Consider the following 15,794-nt stretch of genomic DNA (forward strand, 5'->3'; position numbering starts at 1 on the left):
AGGATCCGTTCAACAAGTATGTGAAGAATGCGAAAGTATGAGTCTGATGAGTGAAAATCCCAGACCTAACCTAGACCTAACATGCGTTATCCTCTAAAATATTGATCCAAACCAGGTTTAATGGACTGTTTCAGTGTGGTACCACACTACTACGTGATCCAAACCAGAAAAAACCCAGGATCTGTTCAACAAGTATGTGAAAAAAGCGAAAGTATGAGCCTGATGAGGGCAAATCCCAGACCTATCCCAGACCTAACTTGCGTTGTCCTCTAAGATATTGATGGAAACCAGGTTTAATTGACTGTTTCAGTGTTGTACTTCATTACTACGCGATGCAATCCAGAAAAAGCCCAGGATCTAGCCGTCAAGTATGAGAAATATGCGAAAGAATGAGCCTGATGAGAGCAAATCACAGACCTAACCGAGACCTAACATGAATTATTCTCTAAAATATTGATCGAAACCAGGTTTAATTGACTGTTTCAGTGTGGTCCCACATTACTACGTGATCCAAACCAGAAAAAACCCAGGATCCATGCAACAAGTATGTGAAGAATGCGAAAGTATGAGTCTGATGAGTGAAAATCTCAGGCCTAACCTAGACCTAACATGCGTTATCCTCACAAATATTGATCGAAACCTGGTTTAATCGACTGTTTCAGTGTGGTACCACATTACTACGTGACCCAAACCAGAAAAAACCCTCGATCAGGTCAACATGCATGTTAAAACTGCGAAAGTATGAGCCTGATGAGGTCAAATCCCAGACCTATCCCAGACCTAACATGCGTTATCCTCAAAAATATTAATCGAAACCAGGTTTAATTGATTGTTTCAGTGTGGTACCACATTACTACGTGATCCAAACCAGAAAAAACCCAGGATCCGTTCAACAAGTATGTGAAGAATGCGAAAGTGTAAGTCTGATGAGTGAAAATCCCAGGCCTAACCTAGACCTAATATGCGTTATCCTCAAAAGTATTGATCGAAACCTGGTGTAATCGACTGTTTCAGTGTTGTACCACATTACTATGTGATCCAAACCAGAAAATAACCCAGGATCTGTTCAACGAGTATGTGATGTGTGCGAAAGTATGAGTCTGATGAGGGCAAATCCCAGACCTATCCCAGACCTAACATGCGTTATCCTCTAAAATATTTATCAAGACTAGGTTTAATTGATTGTTTCAGTGTGGTCCAACATTACTACGTGATCCAAACCAGAAAAAACCCAGGATCCGTTCAACAAGTATGTGAAGAATGCGAAAGTATGAGTCTGATGAGTGAAAATCCCAGGCCTAACCTAGACCTAACATGCGTTATCCTCAAAAATATTGATCGAAACCTGGTTTAATCGACTGTTTCAGTGTGGTACCACATTACTACGTGACCCAAACCAGAAAAAACCCTCGATCAGGTCAACATGCATGTTAAAACTGCGAAAGTATGAGCCTGATGAGGGCAAATCCCAGACCTATCCCAGATCTAACATGCGTTATCCTCAAAAATATTAATCGAAACCAGGTTTAATCGACTGTTTCAGTGTGGTGCCATATTACTACGTGATCCAAACCAGAGAAAACACGGGATCCGTTCAACAAGTATGTGAAGAATGCGAAAGTATGAGTCTGATGAGTGAAAATCCCAGGCCTAACCTAGACCTAACGTGCGTTATCCTCAAAAATATTGATCAAAACCTGGTTTAATCGACTTTTTCAGTGTGGTACCACATTACTATGCGATCCAAACCAGAAAATAACCCAGGATCTGTTCAACGAGTATGTGAAGTGTGCGAAAGTATGAGTCTGATGAGTGAAAATCCCAGGCCTAACCTAGACCTAACATGCGTTATCCTCAAAAATATTGATCGAAACCTGGTTTAATCGACTGTTTCAGTGTGGTACCACATTACTACGTGACCCAAACCAGAAAAAACCCTCGATCAGGTCAACATGCATGTTAAAACTGCGAAAGTATGAGCCTGATGAGGGCAAATCCCAGACCTATCCCAGACCTAACATGCGTTATCCTCAAAAATATTAATCGAAACCAGGTTTAATCGACTGATTCAGTCTGGTACCGTATTACTACGTGATCCAAACCAGAGAAAACACAGGATCCGTTCAACAAGTATGTGAAGAATGCGAAAGTATGAGTCTGATGAGTGAAAATCCCTGACCTAACCTAGACCTAACATGCGTTATCCTCTAAAATGTTGATCCAAACCAGGTTTAATGGACTGTTTCAGTGTGGTACCACACTACTACGTGATCCAAACCAGAAAAAACCCAGGATCTGTTCAACAAGTATGTGAAAAACGCGAAAGTATGAGCCTGATGAGGGCAAATCCCAGACCTATCCCAGACGTAACTTGCGTTGTCCTCTAAGATATTGATGGAACCCAGTTTTAATTGACTGTTTCAGTGTTGTACTTCATTACTACGTGATGCAATCCAGAAAAAGCCCAGGATCTAGCCATCAAGTATGAGAAATATGCGAAAGTATGAGTCTGATGAGTGAAAATCCCAGGCCTAACCTAGACCTAACATGCGTTATCCTCAAAAATATTGATCGAAACCTGGTTTAATCGACTGTTTCAGTGTGGTACCACATTACTATGTGATCCATACCAGAAAATAACCCAGGATCTGTTCAACAAGTATGTGAAAAACGGGAAAGTATGAGCCTGATGAGGGCAAATCCTAGACCTAACCCAGACCTAACATGCGTTATCCTCTAAAATATTTATCAAGACCAGGTTTAATAGAATGTTTCAGTGTGGTACCACATTACTACGTGATCCAAACCAGAAAAAACCCAGGATCCGTTCAACAAGTATGTGAAGAATGCGAAAATATGAGTCTGATGAGTGAAAATCCCAGGACTATCCTAGACCTAACATGCGTTATCCTCAAAAATATTGATCGAAACCTGGTTTAATCGACTGTTTCAGTGTGGTACCACATTACTACGTGACCCAAACCAGAAAAAACCCTCGATCAGGTCAACATGCATGTTAAATCTGCGAAAGTGTGAGCCTGATGAGTGACCTATCCCAGATCTAACATGCGTTATCCTCAAAAATATTAATCGAAACCAGGTTTAATCGACTGTTTCAGTGTGGTACCATATTACTACGTGATCCAAACCAGAGAAAACACAGGATCCGTTCAAGAAGTATGTGAAGAATGCGAAAGTATGAGTCTGATGAGTGAAAATCCCAGACCTAACCTAGACCTAATATGCGTTATACTCTAAAATATTGATCCAAACCAGGTTTAATGGACTGTTTCAGTGTGGTACCACATTACTACGTGATCCAAACCGGATAAAACCCAGGATCTGTTCAACAAGTATGTGAAAAACGCGAAAGTATGAGCCTGATGAGGGCAAATCCCAGACCTATCCCAGACCTAACTTGCGTTATCCTCTAAAATATTAATCAAGACTAGGTTTAATTGACTGTTTCAGTGTGGTACCACATTACTACGTGATCCAATCCAGAAATAGCCCAGGATCCAGCCATGAAGTATGAGAAATATGCGAAAGTATGAGCCTGATGGGGGCAAATCCTAGACCTAACCCAGACCTAACATGCGTTATCCTCTAATATATTTATCAAGACCTGGTTTAATTGAATGTTTCAGTGTGGTACCACATTACTACGTGATCCAAACCGGATAAAACCCAGGATCTGTTCAACAAGTATGTGAAAAACGCGAAAGTATGAGCCTGATGAGGGCAAATCCCAGACCTAACCTAGACCTAACATGCGTTAATCTCTAAAATATTGATCGAAACCAGGTTTAATTGACTGTTTCAGTGTGGTACCACATTACTACGTGATCCTAACCAGAAAAAACCCAGGATCCGTTCAACAAGTATGTGAAGAATGCGAAAATATGAGTCTGATGAGTGAAAATCCCAGGCCTAACCTAGACCTAACATGCGTTATCCTCAAAAATATTGATCGAAACCTGGTTTAATCGACTGTTTCAGTGTGGTACCACATTACTACGTGAACCAAACCAGAAAAAACCCTCGATCAGGTCAACATGCATGTTAAAACTGCGAAAGTATGAGCTTGATGAGGGCAAATCCCAGACCTATCCCAGATCTAACATGCGTTATCCTCAAAAATATTAATCGAAACCAGGTTTAATCGACTGTTTCAGTGTAGTACCATATTACCACGTGATCAAAACCAGAGAAAACACAGGATCCGTTCAACAAGTATGTGAAGAATGCGAAAGTATGAGTCTGATGAGTGAAAATCCCAGACCTAACCTAGACCTAACATGCGTTGTCCTCTAAGATATTGATGGAAACCAGTTTTAATTGACTGTTTCAGTGTTGTACTTCATTACTACGTGATGCAATCCAGAAAAAGCCCAGGATCTAGCCATCAAGTATGAGAAATATGCGAAAGAAAGAGCCTGATGAGAGCAAATCGCAGACCTAACCTAGACCTAACATGAATTATTCTCTAAAATATTAATCGAAACCAGGTTTAATTGAATGTTTCAGTGTGGTCCCACATTACTACGTGATCCAAACCAGAAAAAACCCAGGATCCGTTCAACAAGTATGTGAAGAATGCGAAAGTATGAGTCTGATGAGTGAGAATCGCAGGCCTAACCTAGACCTAACATGCGTTATCCTCAAAAATATTAATCGAAACCAGGTTTAATCGACTGTTTCAGTGTGGTACCACATTACTATGTGATCCAAACCAGAAAATAACCCAGGATCTGTCCAACGAGTATGTGAAGTGTGCGAAAGTATGAGTCTGATGAGGGCAAATCCCAGACCTATCCCAGACCTAACATGCGTTATCCTCTAAAATATTGATCCAAACCAGGTTTAATGGACTGTTTCAGTGTGGTACCACACTACTACGTGACCCAAACCGGAAAAAGCCCAGGATCTGTTCAACAAGTATGTGAAAAACGCGAAAGTATGAGCCTGATGAGGGCAAATCCCAGACCTATCCCAGACCTTACTTGCGTTATCCTCTAAAATATTGAACGAAACCAGGTTTAATTGACTGTTTCAGCGTGGTACCACATTACTACGTGATACAATCCAGAAACAGCCCAGGATCTAGCCATGAAGTATGAGAAATATGCGAAAGTATGAGCCGGATGAGGGCAAATCCTAGACCTAACCCAGACCTAACATGCGTTATCCTCTAAAATATTTATCAAGACCAGGTTTAATTGAATGTATCAGTGTGGTACCACATTACTACGTGATCCAAACCAGTAAAAACCCAGGATCCGTTCAACAAGTATGTGAAGAATGCGAAAGTATGAGCCTGGTGAGGGCAAATCCTAGACCTAACCCAAACCTAACTTCCGTTATCCTCTAAAATATTGATCGAAACCAGGTTTAATTGACTGTTTCAGCGTGGTACCACATTAATACGTGATACAATCCAGAAACAGCCCAGGATCTAGCCATCAGGTATGAGAAATATGCGAAAGAATGAGCCTGATGAGAGCAAATCCCAGACCTAGCCCAGACCTAACATGAATTATTCTCTAAAATATTGATCGAAACCAGGTTCAATTGACTGCTTCAGTGTGGTCCCACATTACTACGTGATCCAAACCAGAAAAAACCCAGGATCTGTTCAACAAGTATGTGAAAAACGCGAAAGTATGAGCCTGATGAGGGCAAATCCCAGACCTATCCCATACCTAACTTGCGTTATCCTCAAAAATATTGATCGAAACCTGGTTTAATCGACTGCTTCAGTGTGATACCACATTACTACGTGATCCAATCCAGAAATAGCCCAGGATCTAGCCATGAAGTATGAGAAATATGCGAAAGTATGAGCCTGACGAGGGCAAATGCTAGACCTAACCCAGACCTAATATGCGTTATCCTCTAAAGTATTTATCAAGACCAGGTTTAATTGATTGTTTCAGTGTGGTCCCACATTACTACGTGATCCAAACCACAAAAAAACCCAGGATCCGTTCAACAAGTATGTGAAGAATGCGAAAGTATGAGCCTGGTGAGTGAAAATCTCAGGCCTAACCTAGACCTAACATGCGTTATCCTCAAAAATATTGATCGAAACCTGGTTTAATCGACTGTTTCAGTGTGGTACCACATTACTACGTGACCCAAACCAGAAAAAACCCTCGATCAGGTCAACATGCATGTTAAAACTGCGAAAGTATGAGCCTGATGAGGGCAAATCCTAGACCTAACCCAGACCTCACTTGCGTTATCCTCTAAAATATTTATCAAGACCAGGTTTAATTGACAGTTTCAGTGTGGTACCACATTACTACGTGATCCAATCCAGAAATAGCCCAGGATCTAGCCGTGAAGTATGAGAAATATGCGAAAGTATGAGCCTGACGAGGGCAAATCCTAGACCTAACCCAGACCTAATATGCGTTATCCTCTAAAGTATTTATCAAGACCAGGTTTAATTGATTGTTTCAGTGTGCTCCCACATTACTACGTGATCCAAACCAGAAAAAACCCAGGATCCGTTCAACAAGTATGTGAAGAATGCGAAAGTATGAGTCTGATGACTGAAAATCCCAGGGCTAACCTAGACCTAACATGCGTTATCCTCTAAAATATTGATCCAAACCATGTTTAATGGACTGTTTCAGTGTTGTACTTCATTATTACGTGATGCAATCCAGAAAAAGCCCAGGATCTAGCCATCAAGTATGAGAAATATGAGAAAGAATGAGCCTGATGAGAGCAAATCCCAGACCTAACCTAGACCTAACATGAATTGTTCTCTAAAATATTGATGAAAACCAGGTCTAATTGACTGTTTCAGTGTGGTACCACATTACTGCGTGATCCAATCCAGAAATTGCCCAGGATCCAGCCATGAAGTATGAGAAATATGCGAAAGCATGAGCCTGATGAGGGCAAATCCTAGACCTAACCCAGACCTAACATGCGTTATCCTCTAAAATATTTATCAAGACCAGGTTTAATTGAATGTTTCAGTGTGGTACCACATTACTACGTGATCCAAACCAGTAAAAACTCAGGATCCGTTCAACAAGTATGTGAAGAATGCGAAAGTATGAGCCTGGTGAATGCAAATCCTAGACCTAACCCAAACCTAACATCCGTTATCCTCTAAAATATTTATCAAGATCAGGTTTAATTGAATGTTCCAGTGTGGTACCACATTACTACGTGAACCAATCCAGAAAAAACCCAGGATCAGTTCACCAAGTATGTGAAGAATGCGAAAGTATGAGTCTGATGAGTGAAGATCCCAGGGCTAACCTAGACCTAACAAGCGTTATCCTCTAAAATATTTATCAAGACCAGGTTTAATTGACTGTTTCAGTGTGGTACCACATTACTACGTGATCCAATCCAGAAATAGCCCAGGATCCTGCCATGAAGTATGAGAAATATGCGAAAGTATGAGCCTGATGGGGGCAAATCCTAGACCTAACCCAGACCTAACATGCGTTATCCTCTAAAATATTTATCAAGACCAGGTTTAATTGTATGTTTCAGTGTGGTACCACATTACTACGTGATCCAATCCAGAAATAGCCCAGGATCTAGCCATGAAGTATGAGAAATATGCGAAAGTATGAGCCTGGCGAGGGCAAATCCTAGACCTAACCCAGACCTAACATGCGTTATCCTCTAAAATATTTATCAAGACCAGGTTTAATTGAATGTTTCAGTGTGGTACCACATTACTACGTGATCCAAACCAGTAAAAACCCAGGATCTGTTCCACAAGTATGTGAAAAACGCGAAAGTATGAGCCTGATGAGGGCAAATCCCAGACCTAACCTAGACCTAACATGCGTTATTCTCTAAAATATTGATCGAAACCAGGTTTAATTGACTGTTTCAGTGTGGTACCACATTACTACGTGATCCTAACCAGAAAAAACCCAGGAACCGTTCAACAAGTATGTGAAGAATGCGAAAATATGAGTCTGATGAGTGAAAATCCCATGCCTAACCTAGACCTAACATGCGTTATCCTCAAAAATATTGATCGAAACCTGGTTTAATCGACTGTTTCAGTGTGGTACCACATTACTACGTGACCCAAACCAGAAAAAACCCTCGATCAGGTCAACATGCATGTTAAAACTGCGAAAGTATGAGCCTGATGAGGGCAAATCCCAGACCTATCCCAGATCTAACATGCGTTATCCTCAAAAATATTAATCGAAACCAGGTTTAATCGACTGTTTCAGTGTGGTACCATATTACTACGTGATCCAAACCAGAGAAAACACAGGATCCGTTCAACAAGTATGTGAAGAATGCGAAAGTATGAGTCTGATGAGTGAAAATCCCAGACCTAACCTAGACCTAACATGCGTTATCCTCTAAAATATTGATCCAAACCAGGTTTAATGGACTGTTTCAGTGTGGTACCACACTACTACGTGATCCAAACCAGAAAAAACCCAGGATCTGTTCAACAAGTATGTGAAAAACGCGAAAGTATGAGCCTGATGAGGGCAAATTCCAGACCTATCCCAGACCTAACTTGCGTTGTCCTCTAAGATATTGATGGAAACCAGTTTTAATTGACTGTTTCAGTGTTGAACTTCATTACTACGTGATGCAATCCAGAAAAAGCCCAGGATCTAGCCATCAAGTATGAGAAATATGCGGAAGAAAGAGCCTGATGAGAGCAAATCGCAGACCTAACCTAGACCTAACATGAATTATTCTCTAAAATATTGATCGAAACCAGGTTTAATTGATTGGTTCAGTGTGGTCCCACATTACTACGTGATCCAAACCAGAAAAAACCCAGGATCCGTTCAACAAGTATGTGAAGAATGCGAAAGTATGAGTCTGATGAGTGAAAATCCCAGGCCTAACCTAGACCTAACGTGCGTTATCCTCAAAAATATTGATCAAAACCTGGTTTAATCGACTTTTTCAATGTGGTACCACATTACTATGTGATCCATACCAGAAAATAACCCAGGATCTGTTCAACGAGTATGTGAAGTGTGCGAAAGTATGAGTCTGATGAGAGAAAATCCCAGGCCTAACCTAGACCTAACATGCGTTATCCTCAAAAATATTGATCGAAACCTGGTTTAATCGACTGTTTCAGTGTGGTACCACATTACTACGTGACCCAAACCAGAAAAAACCCTCGATCAGGTCAACATGCATGTTAAAACTGCGAAAGTATGAGCCTGATGAGGGCAAATCCCAGACCTATCCCAGACCTAACATGCGTTATCCTCAAAAATATTAATCGGAACCAGGTTTAATCGACTGATTCAGTGTGGTACCGTATTACTACGTGATCCAAACCAGAGAAAACACAGGATCCGTTCAACAAGTATGTGAAGAATGCGAAAGTATGAGTCTGATGAGTGAAAATCCCAGACCTAACCTAGACCTAACATGCGTTATCCTCTAAAATATTGATCCAAACCAGGTTTAATGGACTGTTTCAGTGTGGTACCACACTACTACGTGATCCAAACCAGAAAAAACCCAGGATCTGTACAACAAGTATGTGAAAAACGCGAAAGTATGAGCCTGATGAGGGCAAATTCCAGAGCTATCCCAGACCTAACTTGCGTTGTCCTCTAAGATATTGATGGAACCCAGTTTTAATTGACTGTTTCAGTGTTGTACTTCATTACTACGTGATGCAATCCAGAAAAAGCACAGGATCTAGCCATCAAGTATGAGAAATATGCGGAAGAAAGAGCCTGATGAGAGCAAATCCCAGACCTAACCGAGACCTAACATGAATTATTCTCTAAAATATTGATCGAAACCAGGTTTAATTGACAGTTTCAGTGTGGTACCACATTACTACGTGATCCAATCCAGAAATAGCCCAGGATCCAGCCATGAAGTATGAGAAATATGCGAAAGTATGAGTCTGATGAGTGAAAATCCCAGGCCTAACCTAGACCTAACATGCGTTATCCTCAAAAATATTGATCGAAACCTGGTTTAATCGACTGTTTCAGTGTGGTACCACATTACTATGTGATCCAAACCAGAAAATAACCCAGGATCTGTTCAACGAGTATGTGAAGTGTGCGAAAGTATGAGTCTGATGAGGGCAAATCCCAGACCTATCCCAGACCTAACATGCGTTATCCTCTAAAATATTTATCAAGACCAGGTTTAATTGAATGTTTCAGTGTGGTACCACATTACTACATGATCCAAACCAGTAAAAACCCAGGATCTGTTCCACAAGTATGTGAAACACGCGAAAGTATGAGCCTGATGAGGGCAAATCCTAGACCTAACCCAGACCTCACTTGCGTTATCCTCTAAAATATTTATCAAGACCAGGTTTAATTGACAGTTTCAGTGTGGTACCACATTACTACATGATCCAATCCAGAAATAGCCCAGGATCCAGCCACGAAGTATGAGAAATATGCGAAAGTATGAGTCTGATGAGTGAAAATCGTAGGCCTAACCTAGACCTAACATGCGTTATCCTCTAAAATATTTATCAAGACCAGGTTTAATTGAATGTTTCAGTGTGGTACCACATTACTACGTGATCCAAACCAGTAAAAACCCAGGATCTGTTCCACAAGTATGTGAAAAACGCGAAAGTATGAGCCTGATGAGGGCAAATCCCAGACCTAACCTAGACCTAACATGCGTTATTCTCTAAAATATTGATCGAAACCAGGTTTAATTGACTGTTTCAGTGTTGTACTTCATTACTACGTGACGCAATCCAGAAAAAGCCCAGGATCTAGCCATCAAGTAAGAGATATATGCGAAAGAATGAGCCTGATGAGAGCAAATCCCAGGCCTAACCTAGACCTAACATGCGTTATCCTCAAAAATATTGATCGAAACCTGGTTTAGTCGACTGTTTCAGTGTGGTACCACATTACTACCTGACCCAAACCAGAAAAAACCCTCGATCAGGTCAACATGCATGTTAAAACTGCGAAAGTGTGAGCCTGATGAGGGCAAATCCCAGACCTATCCCAGACCTAACATGCGTTATCCTCAAAAATATTAATCGAAACCAGGTTTAATCGACTGTTTCAGTGTGGTACCATATTACTACGTGATCCAAACCAGAGAAAACACAGGATCCATGCAGGAAGTATGTGAAGAATGCGAAAGTATGAGTCTGATGAGTGAAAATCCCAGACCTAACCTAGACCTAACATGCGTTATACTCTAAAATATTGATCCAAACCAGGTTTAATGGACTGTTTCAGTGTGGTACCACATTACTACGTGATCCAAACCGGATAAAACCCAGGATCTGTTCAACAAGTATGTGAAAAACGCGAAAGTATGAGCCTGATGAGGGCAAATCCCAGACCTATCCCAGACCTAACTTGCGTTATCCTCTAAAATATTCATCAAGACTAGGTTTAATTGACTGTTTCAATGTGGTACCACATTACTACGTGATCCAATCCAGAAATAGCCCAGGATCCAGCCATGAAGTAGGAGAAATATGCGAAAGTATGAGCCTGATGGGGGCAAATCCTAGACCTAACCCAGACCTAACATGCGTTATCCTCTAAAATATTTATCAAGACCTGGTTTAATTGAATGTTTCAGTGTGGTACCACATTACTACGTGACCCAAACCAGAAAAAACCCTCGATCAGGTCAACATGCATGTTAAAACTGCGAAAGTATGAGCCTGATGAGGGCAAATCCCAGACCTATCCCAGATCTAACATGCGTTATCCTCTAAAATATTCATCAAGACTAGGTTTAATTGACTGTTTCAGTGTGGTACCACATTACTACGTGATCCAATCCAGAAATAGCCCAGGATCCAGCCATGAAGTAGGAGAAATATGCGAAAGTATGAGCCTGATGGGGGCAAATCCTAGACCTAACCCAGACCTAACATGCGTTATCCTCTAAAATATTTATCAAGACCTGGTTTAATTGAATGTTTCAGTGTGGTACCACATTACTACGTGATCCAATCCAGAAATAGCCCAGGATCTAGCCATGAAGTATGAGAAATATGCGAAAGTATGAGCCTGACGAGGGCAAATCCTAGACCTAACCCAGACCTAACATGCGTTATCCTCTAAAATATTTATCAAGACCAGGTTTAATTGAATGTTTCAGTGTGGTACCACATTTCTACGTGATCCAAACCGGATAAAACCCAGGATCTGTTCAACAAGTATGTGAAAAACGCGAAAGTATGAGCCTGATGAGGGCAAATGCCAGACCTATCCCATACCTAACTTGCGTTATCCTCTAAAATATTTATCAAGACCAGGTTTAATTGACTGTTTCAGTGTGGTACCACATTACTACGTGATCCAATCCAGAAATAGCCCAGGATCCAGCCATGAAGTATGAGAAATATGCGAAAGTATGAGCCTGATGGGTGCAAATCCTAGACCTAACCCAGACCTAACATGCGTTATCCTCTAAAATATTTATCAAGCCCAGGTTTAATTGAATGTTTCAGTGTGGTACCACATTACTACGTGATCCAAACCGGATAAAACCCAGGATCTGTTCAACAAGTATGTGAAAAACGCGAAAGTATGAGCCTGATGAGGGCAAATCCCAGACCTATCCCAGACCTAACTTGCGTTATCCTCTAAAATATTCATCAAGACTAGGTTTAATTGACTGTTTCAGTGTGGTACCACATTACTACTTGATCCAATCCAGAAATAGCCCAGGATGCAGCCATGAAGTAGGAGAAATATGCGAAAGTATGAGCCTGATGGGGGCAAATCCTAGACCTAACCTAGACCTAACATGCGTTATCCTCTAAAATATTTATCAAGACCAGGTTTAATTGAATGTTTCAGTTTGGTACCACATTACTACGTGATCCAAACCGGATAAAACCCAGAATCTGTTCAACAAGTATGTGAAAAACGCGAAAGTATGAGCCTGATGAGGGCAAATCCCAGACCTATCCCAGACCTAACTTGCGTTATCCTCTAAAATATTTATCAAGACCAGGTTTAATTGACTGTTTCAGTGTGGTACCACATTACTACGTGATCCAATCCAGAAATAGCCCAGGATCCAGCCATGAAGTAGGAAAAATATGCGAAAGTATGAGCCTGATGGGGGCAAATCCTAGACCTAACCCAGACCTAACATGCGTTATCCTCTAAAATATTTATCAAGACCAGGTTTAATTGAATGTTTCAGTGTGGTACCACATTACTACGTGATCCAAACCGGATAAAACCCAGGATCTGTTCAACAAGTATGTGAAAAACGCGAAAGTATGAGCCTGATGAGGGCAAATCCCAGACCTATCCCATACCTAACTTGCGTTATCCTCTAAAATATTTATCAAGACCAGGTTTAATTGACTGTTTCAGTGTGGTACCACATTACTACGTGATCCAATCCAGAAATAGCCCAGGATCCAGCCATGAAGTATGAGAAATATGCGAAAGTATGAGCCTGATGGGGGCAAATCCTAGACCTAACCCAGACCTAACATGCGTTATCCTCTAAAATATTTATCAAGACCAGGTTTAATTGAATGTTTCAGTGTGGTACCACATTACTACGTGATCCAATCCAGAAAGAGCCCAGGATCTAGCCATGAAGTATGAGAAATATGCGAAAGTATGAGCCTGACGATGGCAAATCCTAGACCTAACCCAGACCTAACATGCGTTATCCTCTAAAATATTTATCAAGACCAGGTTTAATTGAATGTTTCAGTGTGGTACCACCTTACTACGAGATCCCAACCAGTAAAAACCCAGGATCTGTTCCACAAGTATGTGAAAAACGCGAAAGTATGAGCCTGATGAGGGCAAATCCCAGACCTAACCTAGACCTAACATGCGTTATTCTCTAAAATAATGATCGAAACCAGGTTTAATTGACTGTTGCAGTGTGGTACCACATTACTACGTGATCCAAACCAGAGAAAACACAGGACCCGTTCAACAAGTATGTGAAGAATGCGAAAATATGAGTCTGATGAGTGAAAATCCCAGGCCTAACCTAGACCTAACATGCGTTATCCTCAAAAATATTGATCGAAACCTGGTTTAATCGACTGTTTCAGTGTGGTACCACATTACTACGTGACCCAAACCAGAAAAAACCCTCGATCAGGTCAACATGCATGTTAAAACTGCGAAAGTATGAGCCTGATGAGGGCAAATCCCAGACCTATCCCAGATCTAACATGCGTTATCCTCAAAAATATTAATCGAAACCAGGTTTAATCGACTGTTTCAGTGTGGTACCATATTACTACGTGATCCAAACCAGAGAAAACACAGGACCCGTTCAACAAGTATGTGAAGAATGCGAAAGTATGAGTCTGATGAGTGAAAATCCCAGACCTAACCTAGACCTAACATGCGTTATCCTCTAAAATATTGATCCAAACCAGGTTTAATGGACTGTTTCAGTGTGGTACCACACTACTACGTGATCCAAACCAGAAAAAACCCAGGATCTGTTCAACAAGTATGTGAAAAACGCGAAAGTATGAGCCTGATGAGGGCAAATCCCAGACCTATCCCAGACCTAACATGCGTTATCCTCTAAAATATTGATCCAAACCAGGTTTAATGGACTGTTTCAGTGTGGTACCACACTACTACGTGACCCAAACCGGAAAAAGCCCAGGATCTGTTCAACAAGTATGTGAAAAACGCGAAAGTATGAGCCTGATGAGGGCAAATCCCAGACCTATCCCAGACCTTACTTGCGTTATCCTCTAAAATATTGAACGAAACCAGGTTTAATTGACTGTTTCAGCGTGGTACCACATTACTACGTGATACAATCCAGAAACAGCCCAGGATCTAGCCATGAAGTATGAGAAACATGCGAAAGTATGAGACTGACGAGGGCAAATCCTAGATCTAACCCAGACCTAACATGCGTTATCCTCAAAAATATTGATCGAAACCTGGTTTAATCGACTGTTTCAGTGTGGTACCACATTACTACGTGACCCAAACCAGAAAAAACCCTCGATCAGGTCAAAATGCATGTTAAAACTGCGAAAGTATGAGCCTGATGAGGGCAAATCCCAGACCTATCCCAGATCTAACATGCGTTATCCTCAAAAATATTAATCGAAACCAGGTTTAATCGACTGTTTCAGTGTGGTACCATATTAGTACGTGATCCAAACCAGAGAAAACACAGGATCCGTTCAACAAGTATGTGAAGAATGCGAAAGTATGAGTCTGATGAGTGAAAATCCCAGACCTAACCTAGACCTAACATGCGTTATCCTCTAAAATATTGATCCAAACCAGGTTTAATGGACTGTTTCAGTGTGGTACCACACTACTACGTGATCCAAACCAGAAAAAACCCAGGATCTGTTCAACAAGTATGTGAAAAACGCGAAAGTATGAGCCTGATGAGGGCAAATTCCAGACCTATCCCAGACCTAACTTGCGTTGTCCTCTAAGATATTGATGGAAACCAGTTTTAATTGACTGTTTCAGTTTTGAACTTCATTACTACGTGATGCAATCCAGAAAAAGCCCAGGATCTGGCCATCAAGTATGAGAAATATGCGGAAGAAAGAGCCTGATGAGAGCAAATCGCAGACCTAACCTAGACCTAACATGAATTATTCTCTAAAATATTGATCGAAACCAGGTTTAATTGATTGTTTCAGTGTGGTCCCACATTACTACGTGATCCAAACCGGATAAAACCCAGGATCTGTTCAACAAGTATGTGAAAAACGCGAAAGTATGAGCCTGATGAGGGCAAATCCCAGACCTATCCCAGACCTAACTTGCGTTATCCTCTAAAATATTTATCAAGACCAGGTTTAATTGACTGTTTCA

This window comes from Colletes latitarsis, unplaced genomic scaffold, assembly GCF_051014445.1.
Source record: "Colletes latitarsis isolate SP2378_abdomen unplaced genomic scaffold, iyColLati1 scaffold0013, whole genome shotgun sequence".
Taxonomy (NCBI): Eukaryota; Metazoa; Arthropoda; class Insecta; order Hymenoptera; family Colletidae; genus Colletes; species Colletes latitarsis.